The 27,350-nt window shown below is 43.9% G+C and overlaps 1 protein-coding gene and 1 non-coding gene across 2 annotated transcripts in view; one reads left to right on the top strand and one right to left on the bottom strand.

The window, feature by feature from the left end:
• Rps6ka2 (ribosomal protein S6 kinase A2) overlaps positions 1–27,350 on the bottom strand; it is a 295,100-nt gene that overhangs the window by 252,798 nt on the left and 14,952 nt on the right. The gene's annotated exons all lie outside the window — the stretch shown is intronic.
• On the top strand, positions 23,742–23,852 carry LOC121823334 (small Cajal body-specific RNA 3). Its single transcript, XR_006064744.1, has one exon.

Below are 27,350 nucleotides of genomic sequence, written 5' to 3'. Positions count from 1 at the left end.
CCATCTTTCCATGGCTGTTGATGTGGACATGTTTGCTTCTGTTCATGGCATCCGAAAACTACAGGAAATGATGCAGAGCCCTGCTTAGCACAGACAGGGTCCTCCACAGACACACAAGTACATACATTATCATGTATATCCAGTACCCAACCATTTTACTTCCTTTATTATCAAAGAGTGTAACTAATCAATTATATACTAACAATGATTGTAATTTTAATTCAAATAATAGAGCTTGTGGTAGCAGAACATTACATTTAATTAAATAATTAAAATTTAGATTTTTTTTTTTTTTTTTTACTGTAAGACCATCAAGGAAGGTAATAGATACAATGCATTGGGTGGGTGGGGAGTTTGTGTGGGAGAGAGACCCTACTGTTTGGCTTAATTTTCCAAGGGGGTGCATAGAGTGGGAATCCAAGCTAAAGGAAAGACCGACAACAAATTTTTGCATTCTCAGAAAAACACATTTTTGTGTATTTTTGAAGAGGCTTGGCAAGCTGTCAGATTACCATGGAAACACTAAGGAGTGCCATGAGTTTTATTGTAAATTGCCAGGATGTTTACATGCTGAGAGATGCAGCCAGTTCCCCATGAGACCTGACAGGAGCTAGTGAGAGATCAGTTGGGACCCTGTTTGTTTCTGCTGTAAGGGACCCTACGGGTCCAGGGGAACAAGTATCTGAACTCAATAAACCAGCTCCTCTACGGTTCTTGAAAAATACTTAGACACAATGACTCACTGTGACAGGGCAATTAGGCAACAGGCAGGGATCCGTAAGGCCTGGACAAACTTTGGGTGCATCTGCCCTGTCCAAGAGTCAGGCCTAGGAAGTCCGTAACAGCTTCTTGGCCTCCACAGCCTGCTCTCCAAGGCCAGGTGCTGGCAGTGCGACTGAAGAGGAAGATGAGTGGTGTGGAGTTTGGGTGCAAATGTCTCCCCAGAGTCCACAGTGAGATCTGAACCCCAGATACAGTCCCGAGGGTGCTAGAGGAGGTAACGTGGGGTTGACGGCCTTGTAAAAGGGATGCCATGAACAAGCAAGGCCCTTCTGCCCTTCTATCACATGGGCACACGGCATCTGTGCCCTCTGGGGATGGAAGGAGAGAGTTGCCCTCCCTAGAGATACAACCTACTGGCTCCTTGACCTTGACAGCCAGCCTCTTGTACTTCGAAAACATAAATGCCTGGTTTGGTTTTGTAAAATACAAAGTCTGAGACATTTTATTATTACAGAAGGAACAAATTCAGCAGCAAGAGTAAGGAATTAGTCAAGTTATACACACAAGCGTCCCAGTGAGGGGGACTGTGGTCCATGTGTCTCCTCCGAATGACCACGTTGAAGCCCAGCCCCGGGATGCCATGTCAGGAGGTCAGCCGTGGTGAGGTGACCAGATCCTGAGAATGGAGCTCCACAAGTGGATTCAAGAGCGGCAGTAAGCAGTTTCCATCTCTGAACTAGGGACGGGGCACACGGGACACCTCAGTGTGGATCTCTAGACTCCAGCACTGAGGGCCAAGTTTCTGGTGTTCGTGGGCCACCAATCCCATTGCAGCGTGTCCGAGTCCAAGTGGGCCAGCCCCCTTGGGCATTTATTCACCAGAGAAAACTGCAAACTCCCTTGCCCTCAACTCAACTGTTTGCCCAAATCAAAGTTTGATTTCATGAGACACTTGAAGCATGTCTTCAGTTTGTGCCATAATTGCAAAAAAAATTAATAATGTAAAACAGCTGAAGGAGGACTCGGCATTTCGGCGTTTTCAGTAGAAAGCTTCCAAAGTAAGGAAGATGTCTGTTCTAGAGCAGCAGTGGGATCAATGCCACATGAGCGGTGACAGAGAGAGAGAGCAAAGCCGAGAAATTCTCTAGATAATCATGAACTCAGTGTCTCTGTGGAATTGAGACGATAAAGAAAAGCCATTATGACATTAGCACTTCTGTAAATGGTTTTACTGAAAATGTACTGATGTTTTATAGCATTTACTTGATGAAGTCTGCAAGCAAATCATAAACCATGGAGGCAGTTCTCCATGGAGGAAGAAGACGCTGCCTGGAAGAGGAGGGGAAGGGGGAAAAGGAAGAGAAATTCATATGACTTCTGATAAATCAAATTTTAGTCAAATTTTTTAAAGTTAAACATTGTTTAATCTATTTAAAAATCTTCTGTGGAGGCCCCTTCCATACCAAACCCAAGCTCTCCATCCTGACAGCTCTAGTACACCCTTCTTCAGGGTCTATCCCAGCGAGTCTGTCTGAAGCTCCCTCCCTGCACCCATCCTAACCCCTGGATCTGTCCCTAAACTCCAGGCTTGGATCAGAATGCCCACCGTGTACACTAGCCCACTCCTCTTTATCCACCTGACTTCATTACACTGACCGGTTTTCAACCTCCAGGTCCAACCTGGTCCACACAGCCTCTCTTCTGCCCCAACTTGCTCTGTGCACATCGGACACAGAACTAATAAAAGAAGTCAACCCACCCAAATTTCATTACAAAAAATATGAACAATATGAAAGATCAAACCGGTGTCTTCTCTCCAAAGCCAGTCCCATAGACACGTTTGCTGCTGAGAACGACCTAGATGAATCCCAGTACACAGAATTGAAAAGGTCAATCACAGGCTTCATCAAACCACTCAAGGGTTTTACAGAAGACACAGAGACAGCTGAACGAAGTGAAAGAAAAGCACTTAAATAGAACGAACGCCTGGGTGGCACCCAAGAAACACAAACAAAATTCCACATGCTTCCCCACGAAAAACACTCAACAAACTAGGACTAAAAGGAGGTTATGTCTACATGATTTAAAAAAATGTGAAAAGAGTCATAGCAAAGTTCAGACCCCGGTGAAAGGCTGAGCTTTCTCTAAGGTTGGGAACAAGCCAAGGATACCCACTCTTTCCACCTCTGTTTAACACAGTTCTAGAAGTTCCAGCCAAAGCAACTAGTCCCCGTCCCCCACCAAAAACAGAAGTCATTCAAGGTGGAGAGCTAGTCAATTTATTTCTTCCCAGATTATGTAACCTAACAGGTAGAAAAAAACGTGAAGTATTCCACAAAAATATTAAAACCAATAAGCCAATCCAGCAAAGCAGTAGTATGCAAACTCCACAAACAAAAGTCAGTCACATTTCTCCATGGTAACAATAAATAATATGAAGGGGGAATTAAGAAATCAATTCCACTTACAAACAGGATTGGAAAAAAATAAAAGACTTGGTAAATAACCAAAAATAAAAGTCATGTACTGAGAAGACTCTAAAGCATTCTGCGGGGGCCGAGGGAGACATAAATGAGAAGAAATGTACCATGCGATCAATGAGATGTTAGCAATGCCTGGTGCTTTAACATAAACGTCTACCAAAACTTCAAGGACTTACTTTGCTGAAATAGAAATATCTATGCTGAAAGTCATGTGTAATCAGTGGGTATCAAATAAATAAGACAACACTGGCCAAGAACAAGGATGAGGGAAACACACATCCTGATACCAAAACTTACGATGACAAAGTCACAGTATTTAAGACAGTGTGGGTCTGGCATAAAGGCAGACATATAGACCAATTAAATCAAATACAGAAACCAGAAATGAATCCTCCCACACAGGGTCACATACATTTCAACAAGGGTACCAAAGTCATTCCCTGGAAAAAAAGAGCGGCCTTTTCAACACATAATGCTGGGAAAACCAAATGTCCACAGTCAAAACAATGAGGCTGGATCACTCCTGAAAGCTATAAGACATAACTCAGAACAGAGTTGAGACTGGCCTTGGTTATGGTTTCTGTTGTTGTGATAAAACACCATGACTAAGAACAACTTGGGAGGAAAGGGTTTACTTTGGCTTACATCTCGCAGGTCATGTGCCATCACCGAGGGAAGTCAGGCCAGAAACTCAAGCAGAAGCTCAGAGGCCATGGAGGAGCACTAATTACCGACTTGCTTCCAGGCTACTCAGCCCACTTTCTTATATCACCCAAGACCACCTGAGCAGGGTATCATTGCCATAACCAATTAACCAATAGTTAATCCAGGAAACGCACTACAGACTGGCCTGAAGGCAAGTCTTAGGGAGGTATTTTCTAACTGAGAATTCCTCTTCCCAAAAGACTCTAGCTTGTCTCAAGCTGGCAAAAAACTGACCAATGTAAGACCTAAATGTCTTAAGCCCAAAGCTATAAAATCCCTACAAAACAATGGTAACAGCAAACTTTGCAACAATTTCTTAGATATATCAGCAAAAGCATAGACATCAAAAGGAGAACATTGATAAACCTGAATGTCACAGCCACCCAAAAATATCACCACAGAGTAAAAAGTCAACCCACAGAGCAAGCATTTGCCATTCATTTATCTGATGGATTAATAATAAGAATATATAAAGACCTTTAGAACACAGTGATAAAAATAAATTATTCAAAATACGCAAAGGAACTGAGTCGTCATATCTACAAATGGCCAACAAACATAAAAAAGACACATTGTTAAGGAAATGCAAGTTGGCACCGCAGTGAGCCGTCACCTCACATCTATTAAGATAGCCAGCCAACAAAGAAAATATCAAATGTTGACAAAATGAAGAAAAAAAAAAAACAGAACCCTGTGAACCACTGTTGAAAGTATAAATGGTACAGTTGTTGTGGGACAGTATGGTGACTGAAAGATTAAAATAAAGTGGCCAATTCTTGGCCTACACTCAACAGAAAGAGGGACCCAGAGAGATATTTATATGGGAACCGTTACTCACAATAGTTATTTTGTGGAAGTAGGGCTGGCCTACAGCAGGGCTAGAGCGCTTGCTGCCATAGGAGAGGCTTGGAGTTCAAGCCCAAGCCCTGGGGGAAAGTGGAAACCACCCAGATGCTATTGACAAACGGATAACCAAAAGGTGGTGTGGCTCAGTCTTTACATTCTGACAGATACTACATGTGTAACTCTTGGAGACAGCATTCTAAATGAAAACCAGTCACAAAAAGGAAAATGGTGTTGACCTCAATTCTACAAAGTGGAGAAATCAAACATAAAGGCAGGAGGTGGCGTGGAGGTGCCGGGTCTGTGGACAGAGAGAGCGGGAGTTTAGTGCAGTAAGTCCAGAGTCCCAGTGCTGAAAACCTCTGTCATAGGTGGTGACAGCCATATGAACTTACTTAGTGACACCAACTGCACACTTTAAAATGGTTCACACCATATATCTGTGTTATATTGTACAATGTTAAAAATGGGGAAATAGCCAGACAGTGGTGGTGCACACCTTTAATCCCAGCACTTGGGAGGCAGAGGCAGATGGATCTCTGTGAGTTCCAGGCTGGTCTGGTCTACAGAGTGAATTCCAGGACAGCCAGAGCTATACTGAGAAACCCTGCCCCCCCCCAAAAAAAAGATACAAATTGGGAAATAGAGGCTAGAGAAATAGTGCAGCCGTTAAGAGTGCCACCTGCTCGTCTAGACGACACAGATTTGATTCCCAGCACCTAAACTGTACCTCACAAGCACTTGCAACTCCAGTTCCAGGGGATCCGGTACCTTCTTCTGGCCTCTTTGGGCTCTGCGTACAACATGCTTCACATACACACACACAAGCAAAACACCCAAATACATAATTTTTGTGAGGACATACTCCTTCTCCAGTACCCTGTCCTCAGTATCAAAAGTTGACGAGAAAAGATCCAGGACCAGCAAAATAGAAACTGTGAGGGCTAAGCTACACTACCTCCCATGACACCTCTGCCCCTCCTCCCTGCTTTAGAGCTCACACATCCTGGTCCACCCAAATCCCAGCCTCTCCGCTCAGGACTGTTGGGCCACAGTGTAAGTACAGCTCCGAATGTTGGAAGAAGTATGAAGACTATTGTTTCCAAGACGCCAGGACCTCAGATCTTTCAAATGCGGGTCATCATACTGCTCATGGTACACATGAGCGCCCAGCTCTCCCGGCAGGTGTTCTCCCAGAACCAATTTAGCCAGTCACAGGTGCTGCAGGTGTTAATCCAATCCCACTGACCTCTCGTTCTCCCGAGGGGACAGCAGCTACCTCACACCTCGGGGGTGGCAAATCAGGGAAGGCATGTGTTTGAGCTGTCCCCGTAACTCCAAACAGAACACCACGAGATTTCAAGGTCATTCTAGGACATTCACGGATTTGAGTTCCTCAATACCCTCCTCCCCTGCTGAGATTGAACATGGTGTGGGGTCCTCCTCCTGAATGGTCCAGATCACATTATAACAAGCATCGTCTTCACCATCTATTTCGAACCATGCATTTTGAGGGTTTTTGTTTTGTTTTGTTTTGTTTTGTTTTGTTTTGTTTTCTGTTGATTTCCTTCTCAAAGTAGCCCCAATCCAAGTGTCAAAAGTGCTGTTTATGTTCCTAAGTACAGAAGAGGATGCATCCGCACAAGAGAAGCTTCCATCAGCATGAGAGACAGCTAGTGCATTGACCATGAAGTATGAAACAATAGATATTTATGAAACAGACACACACGAAACAAGACTGTGTGGCTGACTGATTGACAGCACTGATGTGACCAGACACTCCTAAGGAGCAATGGTGTAGTCTTTACTGTTCCATACTCGTGACGACTGTACACAAAACAACAACCATGTACAGGGGAATGGGCTGTGCCTGCCCATCATGGGGCTTCTCATCTGGAAACATCTCTGTGACCCAACCCATAGGGCTTACAGAATCCACTCCCTTTGAGCTCCAAATAGATTCCAAATACACTTTAAAGTAGGTATAAAATAAATACTTCTAAACAGCTCCATGTGCATTAGTTCTGGGGAAGGAGGTCTTACTGTGTACCTCACACAACATGACCACAGAGTGGCTTCACTGCTTCCCCTAGTGGGGCCTTGGCTGCCACAGGACAAGCCGGCCTCTCTATCATCTTACGAGATAACCAGCAATAACAAGCCTCATCACAGACTCTTGTGGGAAGAACAAACCCCGGTCCTGTCCTTGATATGTCTGACACAGTCACAGATGGTGAGGGTAGGCCCAACCACCCTACCCTTGGCTGGGCAGTTTCCAATTCATTCCGTGCTTGTATCATCCAGGCAGGGCTCTTGGTGGCCGAGGGAGCCACCTGGGCAGCAGCCTCACGGGGACAAAACACTGACTTGTATCTATGAAATAACTGTCCATGCCACAAGTGCAGAGGCAGTGGTTGGCTAACCTGAAGCTGTGTTGATTCATCCGGGTACTGATGGCAGGAGGCTGGGCTGCACAGAAAGCCTGTGCTGAGAAGCAGCCATTTCCCACAGCCCGTGAGTTAAGACCACTGTCCTCAAGACCCGTATTGAGACAGTGTATGTGAATTTTGAGACTTTAAGAGCACAACATTCTCAGTATACTATCTAGAACCAGCATTTCTCGTCTTTAAAAGATGCTTTAAACATGCAACAATTTTTAGTCCTTTGATCACAAAAAGATATTCCCTGGCTTTTTAGAATAAAGCCCATGTAGGTTTTTTAAAATCAGAGTGCAGACTGGATCCTACTGCAGTTCTACATGGAGGAAAGAGAGGTCTTGCCTAATCAGCTGTTCTTTATAATCCAGTTACCCAGATAGTTCCTGGAATAACAGCTCTCATAAATTAAAATTCACTTTACAAGAAAATTACATCAGGCATAAAACACTCTTTCTCCAGTGACTCCAGAGTCCTCTAAAAATATTTCAGAACCTCATCGGGATGGTAATTGCACAGTTGAACAATGGGTGCCAAGTACATGGCAGACTCTGGAATTAGTGGGGAGAGTTATCTTAGGAGACTTTGGTGGTGGTACCTGTGACCCCAGTATTTGGGAGGCGAAGGAAGAGTCTCAGAAGTTCAAGATCATCCTCAGCTACCTAGTGAGTTTTAGGCTAGCCTGGGATACATGAGTTCCCTTCTCCTGTTTCAAAACGAAACAAAATGAAAAGGAAAAACCAACCCTTGCTGTGTTCACATGGTCCTGAAAGAAGAGAAGAGTGTGAGAGCGTGCTGTGTGCAGTCACCTGCCCTCCACCTGCCCTGTCTCTCCACTATGTCACCTCCGCAAAGGGGACCTTGCAAGGCACCCGGCGTGAGGTCCACATAAGCTCCACTGCACTTCTCTCCACCCGCCCCCCACAGCAGAAATCCTCCTCTGGGATGTTGGAGTCTAACATCGACTCCCCTCGCTGCACACCCGACTGTGGATGGGAGAAACCCTCCTAAAGCTGCTTCCAGATCCTCTTCCCCGCCGCTCCAAACCCCCTTCGTGAATAACTGGGGACTAAAAACTGAGATATTTTAAAAGAAAATAGTTTCCAGTTACCTCAGGAGCATCTCAACTTAGCAGTTGAGTCCCTGAGAAGCAAGCCGAGAACTGTTGGGCAGGTTGTGAATTATGAAAATCTCACTGAAAACTAAACTGTGCCAAGAAAATTCCTGCAGAAGTCGGGAACTGTCTATCTCTGCTGGAAAAAATAATAGACAATTCAGAGCAAAAGAGGCCTTGTGGGTTTTATTTCCAACAAATCAAATAACTCAGACTAAATCTTTAGACCTCCATGAAGTCCTGCTTCTCAGTTTTGTCTGCAGTTGAGGGATGGGAGGTATCCTGCACCCTCCCCTGTCCCTTAGAAATCACTCCAGTTCTCTCCTGTGTAATTCCAAAGTTTGTTACATCATAGACGGAGGGTGCTGGTGGGTTCAGGCTGCATTTGGAGGTGGGGACCTGCACACTTGGTGGGAAGGCGGGAAGCCCCACAGCAGGAGTGTGCCTGAGTTTCCCTCCTGCCCTGCTCCTTCTTGGCCTTGGATGGCTGGCTCCACACAGCTTTCCAGGACCAGATAACTGCAAATCTGATTGTGTCCAACTCTAATTACAAGGAATTCACTCTACATTCTGAATCTTGTTTTCCAAGTTCATCTGTGACATATGTCATTGGCTTCCTAGGCCACCATGGCAAAGAACCACGAACTAAGTAGCTTAGAACAAGAGAAATACCTTCCTAAGTTTCTGGGTGCCACAAGTCTTAAATGAGGGTGTCTGCAGACTGTGCTCCCTCAGAAACCTGGGGGAGGACTCTTCCTTGTTTCTGCCAGTTTCTGGGGTAACGCCCCAAGTGATCCCCACCTGATTGTTCACTGCAACGGTCTGCGTCCCACATACCTGTCCGTCTCTTCTAAGGATGCCAGTCACATGCAGTCAGAACTCACCCTAAGGAGTTCTTACTTCAAGGAGATCTATAAAGACACCATTTCCAAATTGAGTCACAGTTATAATCATGGATACTAGGGTAGGACCCCCAAGACATGCTTTTTGAGGTACACAAACCAACTACAATGTATAACACAAGAAAATCGGTTTTCACTATAATCAAAGCTCTTCAGACATTTTTTTTTTGAGTGAGTGTGTCAAACTTCAGTTGGATACACAATGCTGTGTCAGGACAGCATTGGAAAGAGACGATTTTACTTCATTTTCCCTTGCAGGGATTCTTAAGCTTTTTCCATTCGAAGCCCATTTTTGCTCAAAGTTTTTACAAGACTATAGGTATACATATAAATTAAACATGATATAAACCAAACATTTGTTGACAAATCATAAAGAAATTTAGCTTAAAACAATTCTTTGATTTTACCATTTACTAAAGGTGAAAGCAAATTTTCATACTAGAATGGGATTGCTCATTTGTTTTATCTAAAGAATGAAATCCAGAGTAACCGATACTGCAGAATGAAAAATCCTCAGCATTTTTCAGTTGATCAGTGTTTTGATTTTATTGATGTAATCATCAATGTTCAAGATGCTACTTTGCATAATCATGTGGTACAACGTGGCAGATGTTTGCTTAGAGCCATTTCAAAAATGGTTGGAAAGTCTATCCTGATCCCAAGCCAGTAATTCACTGGGCCAATAACTCAAGCAGCAACCACCAGGGTTTGTTTTGTCTTTTGTTTTTGAAATAAGAGCTTACATACCCCCAGGCTTAGTTTGAACTTCCTAAGTAGCCAAGGATAACCCTGAACTCCTGATACCCTTGCTTCCACATGCCAAGTAGTTGGATTAATGGCTTGCATCACCACATCCTTCCTGAAACAGCAATTTTTAATTTTATAAATGGAATTACATTTTATTTAGTGTAGAGATAGCATGCTTATGCCACGCTGTGCACATGGAGGTCAGAGGACAACTTACAAGAGACAGTTCTCCCATGAACCATGTGAGTCCTAAAAATCAAACTCAGGTCTTCAGACTGTGTAGGAAGCCAGTCTGTATGCCCTCAAGTAACGATTTTAGACAGTCAAGCACTGTAACACAAAACAATCAGAAAGTATATTGGTTTGGTAGTCACTCACCAAGGAATGAAGGCAAGAAACTATTAAACATCTTGGAAACATTGTTTTCCGTAATTAAACTATCCTGTTTCTACAGGAGTTTGTAAACACAGTACAAATACCACAGCTCACAATAACTAATGCGCTGAGGGGTTTCAGGCAATGCTCATCAGTGCTGCTTGGAGTGCCAGTGCACAGTGCCAAGCACATGTTCCTTGCATGTTCGGAGCCAAGGCTGCAGTGAAGTCACAGGATGCAGCAAGGGTAAGTGAACTCGGGTTCACTACACATTTGATTTCAAATTGACTGTTGAGACATTTACTCTTGCCAAATTTTTCATGACCTCCACATTTATTTCTGAGTATGGGGCCATGACCTACAGTTTAAGTAGGTGGGCTCTACACATACATTGGGTATTTACTTGGGATAGTCTTATACCTCAAAGTATAAGGATGGCTGGCACCTGGCATTCTATCTGGCATAAGGCAAATACCAAATAAATATTTATAATGTATCAATTATTACTGATCAACTCTGTTTTCAATGTGCATACTTTTGCCATTATAAACACAGAATTATTTAATATATTTAAATTGAATGTATAGGCTTAAGCCAAAAATTTTTGTTGCACCAGGCTTATCTTATTAGGATTCTATGTAGATAACATTGGGCTTTTAAAAAGGACTGTCAGAAGCAATTATAACTAAAAGCAACTGTAAATGTTAGCTATATTAATCAGCAGAGGAATAGGTAAGTATCCTAAAAATGTAATAAAAAAATTACAAATTACAAGCACACATTGATTTTAAGATACAGTAGAGCAAAGATACACAACTTCATGCTGTTCACTGGCAATGGAGTTCAGTGTTTTAGTAGTGCGTGCAGATGGTTTTTGACGCACTCTGGAAAAGTAGGAACGTCTCATCCCAACATTTTAGGTATGCTATTCTGGGATATGGCTGAGGAGAAAGACAAACTCTGAGGGAAGTGCTAGCACCTTCTATAAACATGAGAATTATTCTGCAGCCATTATTCTGTGTTACGTAAAAATTGTTTCATCTCTTTTATTTTCTCTTTGACTAGCGTGAGGGCCCGTGAGAGCTGAGGAGTTCACTTAGGGCATGGCCACATTACAGACCCCAAACCACGACATGAAGGCTCTTTGCCAAAGCCTTAATGGGTGTGGGAGGGCAGTGGCAATTGTTGCATCAAACTGCTGAGACATGAGGGTAGTCTGTTTGCACTTTCAGTCTGCAGTGGCTTAGGATGCTAAACACCTTTACAATCCAAATGCCACGAAAACTAAATCCAAATCTAAATAAGCACAGTCCTATCATTGGCCTTTAGCTGAAGACCCACAAACATCCGTCGCTTCAAGAAACAGGTCACGGTGCCGAAGGCAGTGCCCCTGGGTGCTAGCAGACATGAGCATGTCAGGAAGGTAATGTGGGATAGGTGAAGGGCAGCTGGGCTGGACAGGAAGGTGTGAACGCAGCAGAGGTTCCAGAAGAATTGCTGGTTGAAAGTGGAGTAGCAGATGGGGGCCGGGGAGTGGGGGAGAGTGGGAGGGAGCCAAGTTTTGTAAGCCTTTATGAGTGTATCAGCACCATGGACAGAGAGGCCAGCATGCTCTCTTCTCCTTGGAATTTCATCTAGACTTCCTGCACAAAGAGAAGGAATTCACTCCACAGTGCAGCTCCAAGGGGGACACTAACAGCCCCATAGCGTCAGGCCCATAAATGAGCACGCAGATTTAGGAAATGCTGCTGCCAATGCCACTCCCACAGATAAAGGTAAAGAAGTCTAAAAACATCTCCGTTTTACACTAATGTGGGTGTCAGGTCCCGCCACAGTGTCAGAGATCTCTCCTACAGCTCCCTGTAGCACAGCTATGCCCGGATCCCCACAGAGTGTTGTCCTGCATGTGGAGAGCATCACCAGGTCCAGGAAGGACTACATCCTAGCACATCCATAAGGTTAGCCAAAACATTACTGAGCCAAATTGGAACGTGGTAAAAGCATCTTGCTCATTACTGGTTCTTTAAGTTTGGGATAAATGGCCATGAAGTGGCTGGATCATCTTTCAAGGGGTTTTAAATCTACTTCTTGCATGTGTTATTCTGTGGGTTTTCAGAGTTATCGTTACATGGCCTGGTGGAGGCAAGAAAACAAGCTCTTAAATTTCTTACAGCACCAACACCCTTCCCAGGGACCACCACCCACCAACAGGCCACCCCTGACAGGCACAGAACAGAACCAGAGCCTGCAGGAGGCCCCATAGAAAGTTTCCAGGATCCCAGTAGACACGGATGTATGTCTCACCACGGCTTGTCAATTGCTGCAGTCTTTCATCTGTTTCTCCTGTCTTTATGTGTTACATTGATTGTGTTTGTGCATGTGTGTGTACACATGTGTGTGCATTCCATGGCACTCCTGTGGAGGTCAGAGGACAACTGTGGGAGTTGGTTCTCTCTTTCCACCATGCAGGTCCTGGAGATTGAACAGAGCTGCCAGGCTTGGTAGCTGGATATAATTCCAAACAGCATTTTTTGGCTATCTGACAGAAACTCACAAACCTCTTCCCATGTCACCTCCACTCCTTTCAGCCTGTGTCTTCTCAGAGTCAGAATATTCCCCGTGACCACAATAAGACTGTAATAGCCGAGTAACTGCAAATGACTGTAATGATATGAGCTCCCCAGTGCCCTCCAATTTCTCCACTTCTCCTCACATATCTTTGCAGATTAAAAATCGTCAGAACTCCAGGAAGAAACTCGGGCTCACTGACATCGTACTGGATCTTGCTGCTCATCTCTTCAGCTTCCGGTGCAGAACCCACCCCTGCTTTACCTCTGAGTGGGTCGGGCAGTGACACCCTGAGTTTTCCATCATTTCTGTCATTATAGGATAATCCTTTCTGGCATAAATGCTACACAGGTGACAGCATATTTCTCTTGGCAGTAATGGGGAGAAGCCTCACTGCTGGTGCCTTTGGTGTGTTGGTGAAGGTGGAGTCTGCCTGGCCATTGCTCAGTGATAAGTCCTTGAGATGTGGGGCTTTTTTTTATTATTATTATTAATTTTTTTTTTTTGGTTTTTTAAGACAGGGTTTCTCTGTGTAGCTTTACACCTTTCCTGGAACTCGCTTTATACCTTTCCTCGCTTTGGAGACCAGGCTGGCCTCGAACTCACAGAGATCCGCCTGCCTCTGCCTCCCGAGTGCTGGGATTAAAGGCGTGCGCCACCACCGCCCGGCGAGATGTGAGGCTTTTAGACTATACAAGCATCCTATTGCCAATAGGAGCTCTTTGTGTCAGGCTAGTGTCCTCTCTACGTTCCCTCCAGTTGCTGACATGTCCTGTGGGAACAGGCAAAGACTCCACGCTCACGGGAACTACTCTTCATGACCCCTGAGAGCCCCACTGTGCCCGTTAATGGTGCAGGTGACTTAGTAACCAAGATGCAGAGCAGCTTTCTCATGGCAACTGGGTGTCGCCCCAATGGTCCTCAGTGTCTGTGAGCTTTGTTATATGAATACGTGGTGCAAAACCACAAAACCTGGTTGAAAGTATTCTGGACGGGGCTGGAAGGATGGCTCCACAGTCAGAGGAGTTTGCGTTCATCAGGCTCCAGAGGGACCAAGCTTTGTTCCAGCAACCATGTTGAGAGACTCACAACGTCCTGTAACTGCAGTTCCGCGGGATCCAACGCCCTCTTCTAGCCTGTGTGGGCACCTGCACTCTATGCTCACACAGACACACAAATTAAAATTAAGAGTCTTTTAAGTATAGTTGAGGGGTCTAACTCCAATCCTTATCCATGCCACCAGATTCCTATTCCTCCTCTAGAAAAGACTGTTTATATTCATCTGCAGGGTGCTTTTTATGTAGTTTGGGGTTTGTTTCAAAAACCTACATATAAATATATCTTTACTTCTCAGTTTTTACACAAAGGCTGCACTACAGGTAGATATATATGAACCATGGCTTGCTGCAGACATTCCACACTGGATGTGGTATAGCTTTGGGTATATGAGCCATGGCTTGCTTCAGACATTCCACATTGGATGGAGTATACAGCTTTTGGTGAAAAGTTTCCGGCAAATCCAGGAATGAGTCAGCGAGCTGCTCTTTGTAGGCATCTCCTCATGTCTCAGGGCTTGTGGATCACCTAGTCAGGAACAGCCTAACCAGGGATCAGAGCTTCCTGGGTATCAGTTTCTTTCTAAGAACTGGTTATGCAAACAGCATCACAGGAGCCATCCACGCACACTGTAGAGGGAAGTCTCTTCCAGGGTTCTTAATGGTGAAGAACAGGGTGTGGGGCAGGGCAGATCTGGTATGGTAAAAAATGACACCAGTTTTCTCCCTGAGCTTGGCATCCTCCTGTCACAGTAAGCTAGCATACCTGTTTCACCAGATGTGAAGTTCCGCAAATCTAGAGGGGAGTCTTTCTAAGAAATTTCCCTTCTGTGACCAGGTCTAAGGGTAATCTCCATGATCTTCCTGGACACGCTGCCTTTTCTTCTGCAGGAGTTATTATTATATTATCCTTATAACTGAACAAGCCTTTTCTATTTGCCCCTGTATTCTGATCCTCCTCCCCAGGTCGCTGTTCCTCCGGAGGCCCTGTCCCTTTGTATCAAGGCCACTCCTAACTGTCCTGCAGACCCTCATTTTGACGGTCCTCCTCTGAAACAGTTTCCTCCACCCCGCCCTCCTCAGCCTCAGGTGGTGTTTAGTGCTTTGCCTTGGGATGAGAATGGTGGCCAGGTCTGTAGGTGACATCACTGGGTCTGATGAGAAGTCTGCTTTGGAGAGCAGGGAGGAAGACGGGATTAGGAGACACTCATGTGCCTGCTATACCTAAGCCTCAGTGAGTGCAAGTCAGAGTATGGTGTGCACCTCTTGACCCCTCAGAAGAAAACCCTGCCCTGTGATGAGAAAGGAGTACTTTTGACATCTCAAGAAGCACTGACTTATGTCCTCACATTACACACATAGAGCATGGGAAATCACAGTTCTCTGAATATTTGCTGTAGAGAATTGTGCTCATTAAGATTTTAACTACATTTGTCATGCAAGAATGCACCACTTCTTTACCAAAAAAGTAATTAACCCACTTAGGAGCTCAATTATGCTGCTTAATTATTATGAACTAATTACTATACTAAGAATGCATGGTTCCTAGTTTGAGAACAAAATCTACAGTCACTCGTTATCTAAGTTCAATACAAGCAAAAATCACTAAGAATCAGTTACAGAAAAATCAAACATCGTATAAGTCAGCAGTTTATCTCTGGGATCTAAGCAATAGTTACATGAGCATGGAACCGGGGTATAGGATTTCTTGGCATGAACCCAGAGATGTTGAGCTATGGACATTGATTCAATCCCATCTACTCAAAAGGCTTAACAAGAAGATAAAAAGTTTAGGACAGTATGAGCTGCATACCACAATCCTATTTCAAAATGCAGGGCTGGGGTTACAACTTAGTGGTAGAGCATTTGCCTAGCATGCATGAGGTCCTGGGTTCAATCACTAATACTATCATAAGCAAAACCAAATGAAATGAAAACATTTGCTAACCACCACACACAGAGCACACATCTCTTTGCTTCAATAGTTAGTTCTTCAGGGTACAGGGTTTTCTTGCCAATGTCTAATGACAGTCTTAGCTGTCATAGCTAAGGGATGCCAGGGGCCCTGCTAGACTTCTGACAGTAACATCTGATAGTGTACACGCATTCAATGGCTCATTCATCCAGCCCCAAATGTTGGCTGCATAAAGGCTAAGGACCACTGTCCACTCGGTAGTATTTTTAAATTGTCATTTTTGTGAATTGCAACTGTTTCATGAGTTTGTAAATGTGTTTATATATGTGCATTCATGTTCATGTCTGCATATATATATATATTTGTGTACATATACCTCCACATCCAGAAGAGAGTCTTACACATGCACTCCATGGTAGATGAAGAATTAAACATAGTATGTGAGTCTGTGTGTGGATAATGACAACACAGTGGTATGAACCAAAACTAGCACTTGACCTGCTGTAGTTCTCTACTTGAGTAAGGACCACTGAAGCCTAGAACAGTCCATTCCATAGGTGGTGACTCTGAAGGCTGTGTGGCTGATCCAGTCTTGGAACCCCAAGTTACATTAGTAGAGACCTTCTCTGTGGCCATTTTCACTTAAAATGAAACTTGAATATTGAACTGTCTCGAGTTCAATCTTTTTGTTTATAAATTCTTGTGTATGTGCATGCATGTATGTCTGTATGCGTTGCATGCATTCATGCCTTTTGAAATGCTGTGTTCTGGCCTTACCTGCTGCCATGGTGCTCCCAGCCCACACACTTCTAAGAGTGCTGACCCAAACAGTGGGGTGCATAGTGTGGTACCCCAGATAGGCATACCTGCTTCCCTAGTCATGAACAGAGCCCACTCCAAGGCACATCCTTCCCTCCTGTATGGCCTGGGATGGGACAGGAATGCCCCTCAGCTTCTCCCCCTGAAGCAATATCTCAAGTGCTTTCTCTCATAGACAAAGATGTCAAGAGACTTAAAAATAAAAAAAAGCCAGCTGCTTGAATATCCATTTCAAAGCAGGAGAGATTGTGATACCTCAGCAAACCCCCCCCCCTCACTCTATCCCCTACAGACAAAGAGAAGCTTAAACCAGGATTCCTAAGTGTAGATAAGAACTTAGACCCCTTTTCCCCAGGTGGCTGTATCTGCTACAAGGACTTTGGAAAACACAGGATATTCGACCAAAAGACTAAAAAGGGAGGCGAGTTAAAATAAATTATATGGTCTGTGCCTTTAAGAACTAGCCTCACAAAGAAAGGGGAGCGCTCCTTCCAACCTCCCTGCTGTGAGTGAGAGATTTGGAAGAGCCTCCCTGGAGGCTTGTAAACTTAGAAAACACCTTACTTTTGCATTCTGTACCTAAAGTCTCCAGTGGCAGCTTTGGGGACGTGATCTAGGCACAACAAGACCCTCACTCTATTGTCTCAAAAAGGGGGCCTTAGACAAAGATATCTCAATATAGATAGACCCAGGTCAGTTTCAAGTCCTCAGAAATGATGGCACCAGCCCCAGGAACAAAAGAACAGAGTCAGGATGTCTGATGGTAACCAATTAACCATGAGATGCCCCTCTCCGGAGATAACATGACCAGACCCTGGAGAGGAGTTGTAAAACTCCTGACAGGGCAAACAGATAAGCTAGAATAAGATAAAGTCCAGGCCCGGGAAAAACTGGACCAATCAAGGATGGACCCGTACTAACCCCCTCCCCTCTAAGAAATTTTATGGGTTTTGCCTATAAAAACTAACTTCCCCAAGAAAGAGTAACTCTTCTCTGCCTCACTTGAGATGGCTTGAGATGAGTTCCCTGTCATGACTTGTAACAGATAAACCTTGCTTTTGCATTCTGGTACGCTCGTCCTTGGTGGTCTCTCTGGGGGTTATGATCTGGGCACAACAAGATGAGTTGTCTTTGTATGGACAGAGAAGCCAGGGCTGGAGTCACAAGTGGACTGTTGTGGGAAAGGGTGAAAGATGAGCCCTGCAAACAAGAGCATGGACTGTACCCATGATATCTCTGCCTCTGGGAGCTGAAGACTGCTACAGAAATAAAGAAATTTAAGCCCTCAGTTCTAGATAATTGCTGGGAACCACAGAAATATGAAGTAGGAATTCAGCTGACTATGGCAAAAGCTATACCTGGAAGAAGCCAAGAGTCTTCCAGAGCATAAAGCCAGGACTCAAGGAGTCTTGGTGACATTGGCTCTTGAATATTATGCTGTTTTCCTGCAATGAATTTCTTGCATGCTGTTGTAGCTTTTCCATTCAATTCCTATCTAAGAACAGTATGTCTGTTCATTCATTGGGCACAATTTCCCCTATACAATTAAAGTATTTGTATAACTTTCTCCAACTGTGCTAACAACAGACACAGTCAAGATCCCTAATTTCAGGCCTTTCTGTAATTATCGTCATTAGCAACATCAGTCCAGGGCCTTCTCCAGATGAAAGTATCTTATCTAAGATACCTCCCAGACTTACTAAGAACAGACTTAAGCATCCAGACTATCTGTTTGAGAAGGTTTGGTAGATGTACTAATTAAGCTTAATCTTCCCATTTCCAAAATCTTATCTCTAGTTTTAGATCTACTTTTGACAATTAACTAAGAACTAAAGGGTTTCTACTTACAGGTACATCAAGCTGTGATGCAGGTTACCTAGCTACACTTCCCCTGCCCTGCCAGGAAATGGCAGCAGCCGAGATAGCTTGGACAGATAAGGAACCAAAGGAAAACAAAAGACAGTTTAGTTTTCACCCATGACTTAGTGACTTACAGATTCTTAACATTTAACTAACCACTTCTAAGAACATAGTTTGAGCACATAAAACCCCTTTGCTTAGACATTAACTGAATTTAGCCCTCAGTTGATTCATTTCCCCATTAGTCACTTCCCTTTTGGGTTGCAGATGATGGCTGGCAATTACTGCTCCTTTGTGTGGATCTTATTGCCCCTCCTTTTGACCCTGAGGGAATTCAAGCCTGGTGACCTTGCCTTAGTCAGAGCATTGCTCTTGCAGTGGGTATATAACTGTAAACCTCAGAGACTTGGGGAGAACTAGATTGGAGGACTAGAAGAGAGAACTAAAAGAACAAGATGGAAGATGAGGAAGAGCCAGGTGGGGAAGAACAAGATGAGAAAGAAGGAGATGGGAGAGGAGCTGAGATGGGAAGGAACTAGATGGATGAGAACCTAGATGGGGCAGAACTAGATGAAGGAGTTAAGATGGCACTTAGAGGGCACAGCAGAAAAGTGTAGAGAGAAATCAGGTGAGAAAGGAGCTAAATAAGAGAGCAGAGTAGAAGCTGTGTGGAGAGAGAACCGACTCAGAAGAACAAAGTGAACGAACTGAAGAGTTTTGTGTGCATAGGTTTATTAGAGTGTCCCTCGGACTAATTAACCCACCGCTGGTAGTATCTCTTCTGGAACTCTGGGAGAAGGCTATCGAGGGGCTGGACCCCAGTAGTCTTTAATAGATAGATAACGCCAAGAATAAAAGCCTCCGGCCAGGCCAGCCTCATCTGATGTGGCTTGTCCTTAAGCCCTGAAGACCTCCGCAGGGTGCTGGGTGTGGTCTGGAGAACCGGATAGACCTCTATGAACACACTGTCTCTCTCGGTTCTGGAGGCTGGAGGCCACAAAGTGCTGCCAGGACTGGCGTTGGGGGAAGGTCCCTTTCTAGAACACAGACAGGACACTGAACGTGTTCCCCGCAGGGTTGAGAAGTGAGTCATCTTTCTGGGTTGCTCCTGGAAGCCTATTAATCCCACCCATGAGTCCTCACCCTTGTACCTTAATCATGCCTGAAAGCCTTGCCTCCTAGCCCCATCCATTTCCTTGGGAATGAGGATTTCAAAGCAGTTTTGGGGGGAGGGAGATACCAACATTCAGAGCACAGTACAAATGACGTGCCCCAGCAAGAAATAGCAGGTCCCTATGCCAGGCTGTCACCCTATGGTCCTGCCTTTCACACCAGCAATCGTGAGAAGTAAAGAAAATTGGAATAAGCCGGTCTGAAAAACTGAATTGAGCCACATGCACCAATTAGTTGTTAAAAACACTGGGCATAAATAGATGTTCTCTTTTGGCAATTTTTCTAGGCCAGTGGGTATTTTAAGCTACTGAGGGAAAAGTGTAAATTTTATTAAGTGGCTGGGATAACAGGAGCATAGAATATAAATTTTCCATATTTTTGTTTTCAGCTTCCAAATAAACTCCAGATCAATGGATCTTTTTAAAATCTAAAACAATATAGCTTTCTCTTTGCTCTGTGGAAACAGGTGTCCAGGTGACTGCACATAATCCTTCAGCAGAGCATGTGTGGCAATCCAATGTCTCGGGCATCGAGCACCGTGCCAGCGCATGGGCCTTTTCCTCAGCTGACCTGCAGGGCAGAGGACTCAAGGATCCATTACCTACCCTCCTATTCACAGGTAAGAGCAATTTGCCTACTGCAAAACTTAAGTGGGCAAATGGCTTTCACTGAGGATTTTTTAAAAAATCTCCTACTTTGCTGCAATTTATGAAACTGGGCCCTGGATTACACAGGTGCCATCTCAGGGTCTCATGTGAGCTATATTCTCCAGACTCCTGCAGGACTCTCCACTGAACCACCCCCATCTCTCTCTCTCTCTCTCTCTCTCTCTCTCTCTCTCTCTCTCTCTCTCTCTCATGCTCTCTCTGTCTCTCTGTGTATGTCTGTCTCTCTCTCTGTCTCGCTCTCTCTCTGTCTCTCTCTGTCTCTCTCTCTCTCTCTCTCTCTCTCTCTCTCTCTCTCTCTCTCTCTCTCTCGTGTGTGTGTGTGTGTGTGTGTGTGTGTGTGTGTGTGTGTGCCAGCACTAGTGATGGAAACAGGACCTTTTTTTGGGGGGGGGGGGGACTAGCCATCATTACTTTATTAATCATGCAGGTTTTTGAGAAAGAGCTTTTTTTTTTTTTTGAGTAAAACCGAAATTTATTATAAGCCACAGTCATCCTAGGGACCTCCATGCTATATATATATATATATATATAGCCTCCATGGTTCTATGGATTGTGGTCTGATTGTTCTTTATTTTATATCTAGAATCCACTTATGAGTGAGTACATACCATGACTGTCTTTATAGGTTTGGGTTACCTCACTCAGGATGATTTTTTCTAGTTCTATCCATTTGCCTGCAAATTTCATGCTTTCATTGTTTTTCTCTGCTGAGTAGTACTCCATTGTGTATATGTACCACATTTTTTTCATTCATTCTTCCGTTGACAGGCATCTAGGTTGTTTCCAGGTTCTGGCTATTACAAATAGTGCTGCTATGAACATAGCTGAGCATGTATCTTTATGGTATGAATCAGCATTCCTTGGGTATATGCCCAAGAGTGGGATGGCTGGGTCTTGGGGTAGTTCGATTCCTAATTTTCTGAGAAACTGCCATACTGATTTCCACAGTGGTTGTACAAGCTTACATTCCCACCAACAGTGGAGGAGTGTTCCCTTTGCTCCACATCCTCTCCAGCATTGACTGTCATTGGTGGAAACAGGACCTTTTAAGGCAAGCATTCTGCTACCAAGCTGCATCTCCAGCTCTGTCCTGATACTGTCTCAGGTTATAGTAGAGATACTGTAAGAGAGATGAGGAGAAACTAACAGTGTGATTATGGGAAGCTGCAGGATCTAGCAGCTTTTGGCAGAGCCAAGCAGGGATCCCAGCTACAGTGCTGGATTTACCTGAGGCAACAGATGCCAGAGGCCAAGCCAGAGTTTCTTATCTGGAGAAGCCTAGGGTCCAGACTTGGAACCCCACACACTTCTCCCTGGTTCATTACCTGCTGCCCCTGAACACACACACATGGCATCTCTAGAGTCCAGTGGCTTAGAAGCAGAAACATTATTGATGTTCTGTGCCGGGTCCATGATGTCAAGAGAAACCAAGTTCTCCTTCAGACACAGTTTCCTACGTCCGTCTCTTGACAAGTTGCCGACCTGTGAGTGTTCACAATGTAAGGATCAAATACTGTGAGCTCTAGAAAGCTGGCAACTTGTTGATAATTGTTGTTTTGATGTTCAATGTCATTTATATGAGCTATGAAGGGAAACAGTTCGAATTTATAGAAATTGTGAATCACTGAGATATTTTGTAAATGTGGTTTATGGTTTTCAAGTCCTCACAATGAAACAAACTGAGTGTTCGAGAATTGTTGAGTCAAGACTTTATCCGCAATACTTTAAGGACCAAATTTTACCTGCAATTCTCATATTAAAATGTGTTATTACAAATAGATCTTGACAATGTATTTGAAAACAGCTTGCTGTTCTATGTAAGAGTAATTTTATTTGTAAAATGTTTAGCACACATTTCCTCCCATAAGAACACAAATAAGGGATGGAGAGACTGCTCTGAGGTAAGAGCACTGGCTGCTCTTCCAAAGGTCCTGAGTTCAATTCTTAGCAACCATATGTGGCTCACAACCATTTGTAATGAGATATAGTGTCCTCTTCTGGCCTGCTGGCTTACATGCTGTATACATATAAATAAATGATTTTTTTTAAAAGAACACAAATCATCATAATAGCAATCAGAGTGGGTGTTTACTAGGTGACGGCATTTAGCCAGTCACTGGCATGGCCTCACCTCATTTCATACTCCCAACCACGGGGCAGATTGTTTGTGGGGAAGTTAGAGTCTTTGGAACTACAACTTCCTAAAGTTTATGTTTTTTGAGGTCTCATTTCCTATACCTACAAGACAATTCCCATCAATAAGTGTTTATAAGAGTCCCCCGTACCCTAGGCTACCCTCCAACTTGCTATGTAGCTAAGGATGACTTTCAACTTCTGCTCCTCCCGCCTCTACATCCTGATTGGTAAGAGTACAGGTGTGGACCACCACACCCAATTGGTGCAGTGCTGGGGACTAAACCCAGGGCCTTGTGCACTCCAGGCAAGCACTTCACAAATGAGCTGTATTCCTAGCCCCACGTCAATGAACTTTGACAAACTCATGCAGCCATGTGACCACGGTGAAATGTCCTTCCTGTGCCTCCACGGCCAACGTGTCCTTCTGCAGCCTGGGCCTCACTGATAGACTGCACACTCTGTGTTGACGGGACTGGCTTCTTTCACTTCAGCTGGTACTGTTGAGATGCCCCCCTGTTGCATGTATGTTTGCCTTGGTCTTTCATTTGTAGAGGTGGAATACAATGTTTATGTTTGCATCAGCTGATGAACATTTGAGCTGACTCTGGTGTGTGTGTGTGTGTGTGTGTGTGTGTGTGTGTGTGTGTGTGTGTGTGCCGCGTACGCTGAGTAAAACTACTATAAATATCCACATGGAGGTATCTGGTAGACATGCATTTTAGGTCAATATTTAAGAGTGGAATCATTAGATTCAAGGTAAGTGGATATTTACCTTTATAAAATATTTCCCAAAGTAGCTGTGCCATTTTGTATTCTCACCAACCATGAAGGAGGGTCTAGTATACCTTGCCTTTGTCAGCTTTTAATAATAACATTTTAGTCTTAGCCGCCACAGGAGCCATGCAACACAATCTCATTGTTTTTAATTTGCATTTCCTAAATTATTAATGATGTTAAGAATCATCTGTGTTCTCCTACCTTCCTCTTTTAAAATCTTTTCCCCCTCCCAATCAATAGTCCCTTTATAGTCTCCTGGATTCTACTCGTACTCAAAGTCAAACATACAAATCTAAAGATTTGATACTAAAGATCCACATATGAGTGAGAACATGCAACATTTGTCCTTCTAGGTCTGGATTCCATCACTCATTATGTTTTCTGATTCTATCCATTCACCTACAAATTGCATCTTTCTGGACAGCTGAATAAGAGTCCATTGTGATGGAGGCTGCAGAGCCAAACATGTAGACAAATGAGAAAATATCTTTTGTCTGCAGAGGGCAGCAACCCTAAATAAACATGAGATCCCTGACCATCCCTTTCCATACAACATTTTAAATTGCCACTCTAAATATTGTTTCCCTACTATTTAGTTCAATATCTTTGCTGATAAAGTGTAATAGATTATAAAAGCAAACAAAAAGAAAATCAAGTAAAGCTACTTCTCCAACCCCACCCTCCCCCAAATTCCACTGTGTATAGCTACCATATTTTCATTATCCATGCATCAGTTGATGGACATCCACTCTGTTTCCATGTCCTAGCTACTGTGAAGAGAGCATCAGTTAATATGGATACGCAGGTCTCTCTGCAGCAGGAAATAGAGTCCTTTGAGTATACAGCCAGAAGTGATATGGTGGATCCGACAGTAGCTCTCTTTCTAGTTTTCTGAGGGACTGCCACACTGATGTCCATAGTGACCACACCAGCTTGCACTCCCACCAGCGGAGCATGGCGTTCCCCATTCCCCAGGGCCACGTGAGCATTTTTGTCTTTTTTTTTTTTTCTTAGCCATTCTGCCCAAAATGTGTTAAAAATCTCAAAGTAGTTTCAATTTGTGTTTCCTTGATGGATAAAGGAGGATACTTTAAAAGTACTTAGTGATTTGCATTTCTCCTTCCAAGAATTTTCTGTACAGTTCAATAGTCCAATTTTCAACTGAGTTGTGTGCTTTGCTGGTGTTCAGTTTTAAGTTCTTTGTATATTCTAGACATCAATCCCCTGTCAGATGTACGCATGGCTGGCAAACTTTTTGTCCAGTACATAGGCGGCCTCAGCACTTGACGGTCCCTTTGCAGTGCAGAAGCTTATTAATTTCATCAAGTCCCACTTGATGGCTATTGGTCCCATTTCCTGGGTGATCAGAGTCCTCCTCGGGAGGCCTTTGTATGAGCATCTATCCTTAAGTGTATTCCTTACTCTTTCCTCCAGAAGTGTCAAGGTTTCAGGTCTAACACTGAGACTTTTGATCCATTTGGAATTGATTGGGTGGAGGATAAGAGAGAAGAATCAAGTTTTATTTTTCTATATGAAGCTAACCAGTTTTCCCAATACCTTTTATTATGGCATCTTTTCTCTAATGTATATTTTTGGCATCTTTGTAAAAAAAAAAAAAACTCAGGTGGCTGTGGGTGAGTGTACTTATACCTTGGTCCTTGATTATGACCCCCAATCAATGCGCCTGGTTATGTGCCGGTACCATGTTATTTTACTACTATGACCTTGCAGAAACTTGAAATTAAGAATAGTAACACCTCCAGCACAGTTTTTATTGTTCAGGATTGCTTTGGCCACCTACGGTCTTCTGTGCTTCCACATGAACGTTAAGATTATTTTCAGTTTCTGGGAAGAATTGCATTGGAATTTGCGTGAGACTGCCTTGAGTCTCTAGACTGATTTTGGTGGGTGGCCATTTTCACAGTGTTAACCCGACCAATCCATGTGCATGGGCAGTCTCTCCTCCTCGGTGCTTTCTTCACGTTCTTCAGTGCTTGACGGTTCTAACTGTGTAGATCTTTCACTTCCTTGGTCAGGCTGGCTTAGGTATGCGGTGGGTTTGGGAGGCTGTCTGGGTCTTTTGTTGTTTTGTTTTCTATTGTGAATGGGATTGTTTCCCTGATTTCTTTCTCGGTCTATTTGTCATTGGTATATAGGGAGGCTACTGAGTATCTTAATTTTGCAACCCACCACTCTGCTGAAAGTGTTTGTTAGCTCCAGGAGTTTCCTGAGGGAGCCTTTAGGGTCTCTTGACATCTGCAAATAGGGATGCTTTGAATTCTTCCTTTCCTGTTTGTATTGTCATTTTAAAAAAAAAAAGTATCCAGTTGCTCAAACACCATTTGTTGAGAAGATGATTCTTTTCCCATGGAAATACCCTGATGTCTGTGTCAAAATCAATTGACCACAAAGTCAGGGGTCTCTTCTTGCTCATTCCATTAGCTGATGTGTTTATGTTCATGCCCATGGCAAACTGTCTTAATTACTAAATCTCTGTGCATGACCTTGACGTGCTCAGGTCATGGGCTTGCCCTCTATATCCTTGCTTTACCAAACCGTGGCTCTTCTAAGTCCTTCGCACCTCCATATGACTTCAACAGTCATCTTGACACATTCTATGAGAAGAAATCCTACAGTCCTGACTTGTGGTCCACTGGGTCTCTTTGAAAAGGCAGTGCCTTCCCATGTGAGTTTTCTGAACTCTGACTTGAGAACTTAAAAACAAAGGATTCCAGGGTGGCTGCACCAGCTCACTGCCACCAGCAGTGACTGAGGCTCTCCTCCCCTCCCCTCACCAGCATTTCTTGTTGTTTCGTTATCACAGCCCCCATTCTGGCTGGGGTGGGGATGAAGTGCTTGCAAACATCCTCCTGATTGGTGAAGATGTCCAGCACTTCCTGAGACATTTCTTAACTACTTTTCTTTCTTTTCTCAGTCCGGCTCCACAGCCCATTCTTTAACTGGGTCATTTATTTTCTTGACTTTTTTTTAGTGATTCATATATTCTGAATAGTAATCTTCTGTCAGACAAGTGGCTGGCAAAGAGTCTCTCCCACTCTGGAGGCTTCCGTTTCACTCAGTTGACTCGGCTGCATAAAAGCTTTTTAGTTTGTCAACTACTGTCCTTAATCCCTGAGTGGAGTCCAATCCAGAAAGTCCTTCCCTACACCTATATCTTATAGGTAGGGCTTATGTTTTCTTCTGGCAGTCTCAGTGTTTCAGGTTCCAAGTTTTTATTGCCTTGGTTGTGTTGTTGTTGTGTGTGTGCATGTGTATGTGTGTATACCATGATATACATGTAGAAATCAGAAGACCACTTATGGGAATGTTTCCTTTCTACCACTGGATCAAGGATCAGACTCAGATAGTTAGGCTTGGCAGCAAAGTGCCTTTACCCTCTGAGCCATTTGTCAGTCCATGAGCATTCTGTATGAAGAATTATTTTCTTCCTCAGCAGTGTTTTGTAGCTTTCAGTTTGCAAAACTTGCACCTATTTTTATAAAACTTATTGTTTAGTGTCATTGGGTGTTAAGACATATTAAGTTCAAATTTTTGTTATTGGTATAAATATAATGACTTTCCTATATTTACCTTACATCCAGCAACCTTGCTAAATGTCCTAGTCCCACGAAATTGTTCCAGCTGCCTTCCGTGGCACAGTATTGGATCCTCCCGGGGGCACCTCAGATCTCCTGTTCTTGCTGGGGAACTATTGGTGTTTTCACCCCATGTACAGCTTTTACAAGTTTGCTGCATGTATGTCACCTGCTACGGAATATGACGGTGGTGTTTTCTGGAGTCTCCTGGTCCTCTTGTCCATCTTTCCTAACGGAGGAGGTCCTGAAGACCTGGGCCACCAGGGAGGCCACAGGCAGCCTTAGTGGAGGAGGTTTGGGAGAGGATGACTCCCAACTTCCCCTAGGAGTAGCTGTCTTCTCTTCTTCAGCTCAGGACATGCATGCCAATTTTCCTGACTATCTAAGCAGTGGGTTGTACTTGGTTTCTACCTTCCTTCAGTCTCTGTGCACCTTGCCCTAATCCAGTAGTTGAGC

Source organism: Peromyscus maniculatus, chromosome 16 (assembly GCF_049852395.1).
Source record: "Peromyscus maniculatus bairdii isolate BWxNUB_F1_BW_parent chromosome 16, HU_Pman_BW_mat_3.1, whole genome shotgun sequence".
Taxonomy (NCBI): Eukaryota; Metazoa; Chordata; class Mammalia; order Rodentia; family Cricetidae; genus Peromyscus; species Peromyscus maniculatus.
This window is presented reverse-complemented; position numbering and strand designations above follow the sequence as displayed.